This window comes from Giraffa tippelskirchi, chromosome 12 (genome assembly GCF_054371585.1).
Source record: "Giraffa tippelskirchi isolate mGirTip1 chromosome 12, T2T-mGirTip1v1.2.pri, whole genome shotgun sequence".
Lineage (NCBI taxonomy): Eukaryota > Metazoa > Chordata > Mammalia > Artiodactyla > Giraffidae > Giraffa > Giraffa tippelskirchi.
Genome location: NC_137286.1, coordinates 93,882,399 through 93,888,679, shown reverse-complemented (window position 1 = coordinate 93,888,679; position 6,281 = coordinate 93,882,399).

Here is a 6,281-nt window from a genome sequence, read left to right as displayed (position 1 = left end):
GTGTCCACAAGTCAGTTCTCTATGTCTGCATCTCCATTGCTGCCCTGCAAATAAGTTCATCAGTACCAACTTTCTAGATTCTATATATATGCATTTATACACGATATTTGTTTTTCTCTTTCTGACTCACTTCACTCTGTTCATCCACCTCATTAGAGCTGACTCAGATGTTCCTTCTTATGGTTGAGTAATATTCCATTTTCTTTTCTTTTCATTTAGCCTTTTTCTCTTCACTTTTTGCCTGGAAGAAAGCAAACAGTTTTTTCTTTTTTGCTTGTGTATAGATGAGCAGTAGCCATTGGTTTCATTCAACAAATTAACAACAACAGCAATGACAACATGAATTGATCACTTACTATGTCAGGGTTGTCCTAAATACTTTGCATGCATTGTCCCATTTGTTGAGCACCTACTATTTGCCAGATACCAGGAATGCAAAGTTAAATATGATCCTGCAGTTTTTGACAATGAACTTATAATGTCCAGGAGGGGACAAGCATTCTGACAGATACTGTCCGCATAGCATACCCCATGCAAGGGGCTGTCTCCAGGGCACTGTTGGAGAGTGTAGGATGAGTGTTCACTCCAGCAGTGAAGAGAAAGGCCTGAGGGAAGGGGTCAGGTGGAGTGAGGGATGATATCCCAGATGAGACAAACTCCAAGCCTCGTCCTTGAAGAGTCAGAAAGGGTGTGTGGAGTCAGAGAGAAATTACATAGAGTTCAATGGTATTAAGTTGAAAATCATGAGGATTGTTGGGAGGTAAGCTAGGCCTGGGTCAGATTGTAGAAAACTCTGTATTACCTGGTAGAAAACTTGGACTTTGTTCTAGATTTTAAGTAGAGGAGTGTCATGGCTGCTGTGTGGAAAACCTCTACAGAAGCAGAGCTTCTGTACCTGTGGCAATCTGCCCTGGTGAGATGCAGTGAGTGTTGGGATTCTGGGGTCAGGTTAGCTGTTCATTTTGCCTTTTCATACTGTCTATGGTCCCCATGCGCGGGCCTCTGGATAGGCTGCCGGCGAGTCCTGAAGCCACTGATGACTGGCTTTCCCCAGGGTGAGTGACCCAAAAGAGAGCTGGGAGAAGGGGCAATGTCGTTTATCCTCACTTAGGAAGCATATTTCCTCACTTACGCCACATTCTGATCATTAGAATGGAGTCTCTAAATCTGATTCAGATCCAGGGAAGAGGAGAATTATACACTTCCCTGGTGGCTCAGAAGGTAAAGAATCCTCCTGCAGAAAAAAAAATAAAAGAATCCTCCTGCAATTCAGGAGACCCAGTTTTGATCCCTGGGTCAGGAAGATTCCTTGGAGAAGGGAATGGCTACCCACTCCAGTATTCTTGCCTGGAGAATCCCATGGACAGAGGAGCCTGGTGGGCTACAATCCATGGGGTTGCAAAGAGTCAGACACGATTGAGTGACTAACACTTTTTGAAAAGAGGACTTTCAAAGAATTGTGCCCATATTTTTACACCATCACATTGTTTAATCTTGGGCAATTTATTTCTTTACTTTTAAGATTTTTCTGATGTGGGCCATTTTAAAAAGTCTTTATTGAATTTTTTACACATGGCTTCTGTTTTACGTTTTTGGTTTTTTTGGCCCCGAGGCATGTGGGATCCCTGATTAAGGATAGAACCTGCACCCCCTGTGTTAGAAGGCAAAGTTTAACCACTGGACAGCCAGGGAATTCCCCAGGCAATTTATTTAAAATCTCTGTGCTCCAGTTTCTTCATCAGTAAAATAAGAATGATATTAGTATCTGCCCTGTAGAGTTGTAAGAATAAAATGAATTAATGGGAAGACCGGGAAACCCTCCAGGATGTATGATAAGTGCTCAGCAAGTATTAGCAGCTGTTATGCTGATTGCTAACTCTATTCCAGACCTCTAGCCTGGGATGGAGCTAATCTGGAGGCAAGAGCAATGTATGCTGCCAGCAGTGATGGGTTCCCTTTAAACTGGTCCTTCCTCCTAACCACAGAGTTATCTCCACACCCTCCAGTTGGGTTTTGACAAATGTAGATGCTGTTCCTACCTAGGCTGCGGACCCAGGACAGGCAGTATGTTTTCTTCTCTGTTATAACGACTCATTCTTTTCTCACCAGAGGAAGTGGGTCTAGAATGGTGCCAGCCGGATTACGTTACTTCTCAGGTTCACAGGCATCTAGCAGTCCTGCTGAAATCAGAGGCGTGAATCTCAGCTGAGCCGTGAGGAGCCACCCAAGAACCCTTGAATAGATCCTTTCAGATTCTTAGGGTGGCTTCATTGAAGAAGGACTCCTCCACAGCTCTGTTCAAAAGTCACCTCAGAAAGCTGTGTCTCTGACATCATAAGAAAGGGACCTAGGGTGGGAAATCACTGCAGAATCACCTACCTAAGTTCCTGGGAACTGAGCTACCAGGAAAAAAGTATTGTGGGAATGTTCGAGAACCTGGCTTCCAAATAGTCCTTAGAGATATTATCCTAGATCAAATCAAACTAGTAAACAGTGAGTATCTAGTATGAGCAAGTCACAATATTTCCTAAACTGGAGGAAACTTTCTGATGGCCAAAGAATAAGTAGCATTTTAACCTGTGTATGATCCTAGTGAGATTAACTGCCATTTGTGACAGTCAAAATTCACAGTGATATTCCAAGAACATGTGTCAGGAAGTTTAATAAGGAAAAAGTTTTGAGGTTTTTACTTACAAATGCACTGTTCACACTAGAAACCCAGATCGCTCCCTACTCATCCCAGGGACAGCCCTCAGACCAGGAAGCTTGCCTTCAAAAGGAGAGAAGAAATTTGATAGTGTGTGCAAATAGCTCAAGTGTTAGTTGCTCAGTCAGGTCTGACTCTGCAACCCCATGGACTGTAGCCCACCAGTCTCCTCTGTCCATGGAATTTTCCAGGCAAGAATACTAGAATGGGTAGCCATTCCCTTCTCCTGGGGATGTTACTGACCCAGGGATCAAACCCGGGTCTCCTGATTTACAGGTAGATTCTTTACCGTCTGATCTCCCAGGTGGTGCTAGTGGTAAAAAAACAAAAACAAAAACTGCCTCCCAGTTCAGGAGATATAAGAGATGCAGGTTCCATCCCTAGGGTGGGAAGATCCCCTGGAGGAGGGCATGGCAACCCACTCCAGTATTCTTGCCCGGAGAATCCCATGGAAAGAAGAACCTGGTGGGCTACAGTCCATGGGGTCACAAACAGTCAGACACAACTGAAGAGACTTAGTACACAGATAGCCCAAGTTCTGATAACTAACCAAATTAAAGTGAAAAGCTCAGAACTTTTCTTTCAATATATGAGGCAGCATAATGACTTGTTCCAGGCAAGACGAGACCACCAAGAAGCAGAAAAGTCACCCTCAGGCATGCATGCCCTGATGGCTGACCCTCCGCTAAAAGAAATGTCCCTTCCGTTCAAAGGCAGTATGTAGGGTGAAGTAATTTACAGATTTTAATGCCACAAATGAAAATTATTATTTCTGGCCAGATATTATAGTAATATAGTTTCTCAAAGTATTTCACTTTCAGCTAATTTAATAGAAGGCTCAGCTTCAGGGTCAATATTTGGATACTTTATGTACACTATTACTTCAGGAGATCTGAAGCTATTTGGACATAGAATATTATGATCAAGTTCAAGCACAGAATTTTCAAGCAAAATTTACCTTTTTGTTTTTTCATTTTTTAAAATTTTTATTGGCGTATAGTTGCTTTACAATGTTGTGTTAGTTTCTCCTGTATAGTAAAGTGAATCAGCTATGCATATACATATATCCCCTCTGCTTTGGACTTCCTTCCCATTTAGGTCACCACAGAGCACTGAGAAGAGTCCCCTATGCCATACAGTAGTTTCTCATTAGTTACCTATTTCATCCATAGTATCAATAGTGTACATATAACCTATGACTGATTCGTGGTGATGTGTGGCAGAAACCAGCACAATGTTGTAAAGCAATCATCCTCCAATAAAAAATTTAAAAAAATTGTGTATATATGTCAATCCCAATCTCCCAGTTCATCCCCCATCCGCTTTCCCCCTTGGTGTCTATACATGTGTTCTCTATGCCTCTGTCTCTATATCTGTTTTGCAAATAAGATCGTCTGAGGACCTAGAGACTGTCATAGAGAGTGAAGTCTGTCAAAAAGACAAAAACAAATATCATATATTAATGCATATATGCAGGTTCTAGAAAAATTGACGTTTTTAAAATGGATGACGAACTACAGAATTTCCCCTGGTGTTTATTCCCGTGGAAGAACGCCACACAAGGAACCAGGCAGAGACACAAAAGGAGTCTTTTCCTGGCACAAAAGTCTACACAAGAAAAGGCGGGTGGTTCCCAGCCCCACGCACAGATGCGTGGCTGTGAACCACGACCCCTCTTTTCTTCTTGGAAAATGTTCTCCAATTAGAGGAGGACACAAGGCGGACCTCTGCTAACTAAGTAAAGAGTCTGTTACTTTCTGCAACAGTGAATGCCATTGAGTTCCAGCAGCCATGCTGAATTCTTTTTCCTCCGAAGGCCCCATTTGGCCTCTAAATCTCTTTCACAACCCCTCCTCCCCTCTCTTAAAAATGTTTCCTATTCACTGTGAGGCTCTCATCCAAGGAAAATAGATGGCGATGAAGGACCTGGGGGCTGGGGACTCGGAGGGAGCTGTTTCAGAGAAGGGTCGATGAGGGCTTGCTCCCTGCAGAATCCATGGATGCTTATTATGGGGCCAGAGGATGCTTTTGGCAAACATCAAATTAGGACCAAGCATTCACCCCCATTCACCAGAACGCGCAAATTCGGTTGATGGGTTAGAGAAGAGAGGTTTGAAAAAATTAAATTCTTTCCACTGAAAATGTGAAATGACTTTGTGCCACACAAGAAAAGTGGTAGCTAATGAGGACTTTTTTTGTAGCAGGAGAAGCAGAGAGGCTGGAAGAGGACTGTTTCATATTTGAGATGCAGTCTGCAATAGCTGAATAACCTTCTTCTTTTGACTAACGGCTTCACACAATGCAGGCTTTCATCACATGAAGAGCCACAGCAGAGAGTTTTGGGCCATTTTCTCTTTTTATTCCTTTTCTAAGCCCCATCCCTCCCCCAACCACCGCTCCTCGTTTCCTCTGTCTGGGTTTGAATAGCTGAAGTGTGCCCACAATATGTACGCACTAGACGCATTGTTACCTCCCTTTTACCAAAAGCACCTGGCAGGGTCACTAGCCTCCAGAACCACCCCCTGCCCCCACACTCTGGCTTAACTGTTTGAGTGACAGATGTCCAAATAAATATTTTGCAATGATTTTTAAACAAATATTAGAAACAGACTAACAAGCGATTTTAACGAATACACTAAAGCCTAAAAAAGAAAACAGATCCTGGCAGGTTTTGTTCAGTTTTATAATTTCCCCTCCACTCTTCCTGGCTGGTGTCTGCTTTCCCCTTGGGTTCTTGACATTAAGCTGTGAATTCCTTCTTTCCCAGCTGAATCAGGGGGATGGTTAATTGTTTTTAAATCTGAGTCTGACAATATCTACAGACTTTGTGGTCACAAAACAAGCAGCCACACATATGTGGTCAAGGGGGAAAAAAAAAAACCTCAAAACAGGACCCATTACAGAACAAAGCATAAGAATAATCAAATGCTTTGTGTTTCTCAAAGCCTATTCTTCTCAAGAGGCTGGAGGACTGTCGGAGAGTAACTTTTCAGATTTCTGCTTCTAGCCAAGATGGAATAACAGGGACTGGGTGTACCCTTCCGTCTTAAACGATCCCAAATCCAAAAACACCATATGAACTAAGAGTTTTGAGACACCGGACCATAGGCAGCTTACAATAATTTAAATCAGATGGAGGTTTATTTTATTTAGAAGTTGTAGTTTGGGTCATAAATACGGGAGTTTCATTTCTGACTTGGTATGGGTGTGGAATACTGGCCATGCTGACTGTAGTGACCAGTGGGACTGCCACTCGTCCACAGCAGAGAGGGGACCTCCCCACATACTGCATGCCAAGATTCTGCAAGAAGTACACAAGAGAGGGGTTTTCTGAGGACAAACCACAATCTGATTAACTTTCATCAAGACTTAGCTTCATGTAGATGAGGGCAGACCATGAGCTGATCACGTTTGTTTCTTTTTTGGTGGGGTGGGGGGAGTTCTTACTGTGACTTAAAAGTAGAATGCTTGCTCATTCTATAGCAACCAGTATAAAAATCCCTACAGATCATTCTTCTTCAATACTTATTTTGGTTTATTTATTCGGCTGCGCCGGGTCTTACTTTCGACATGC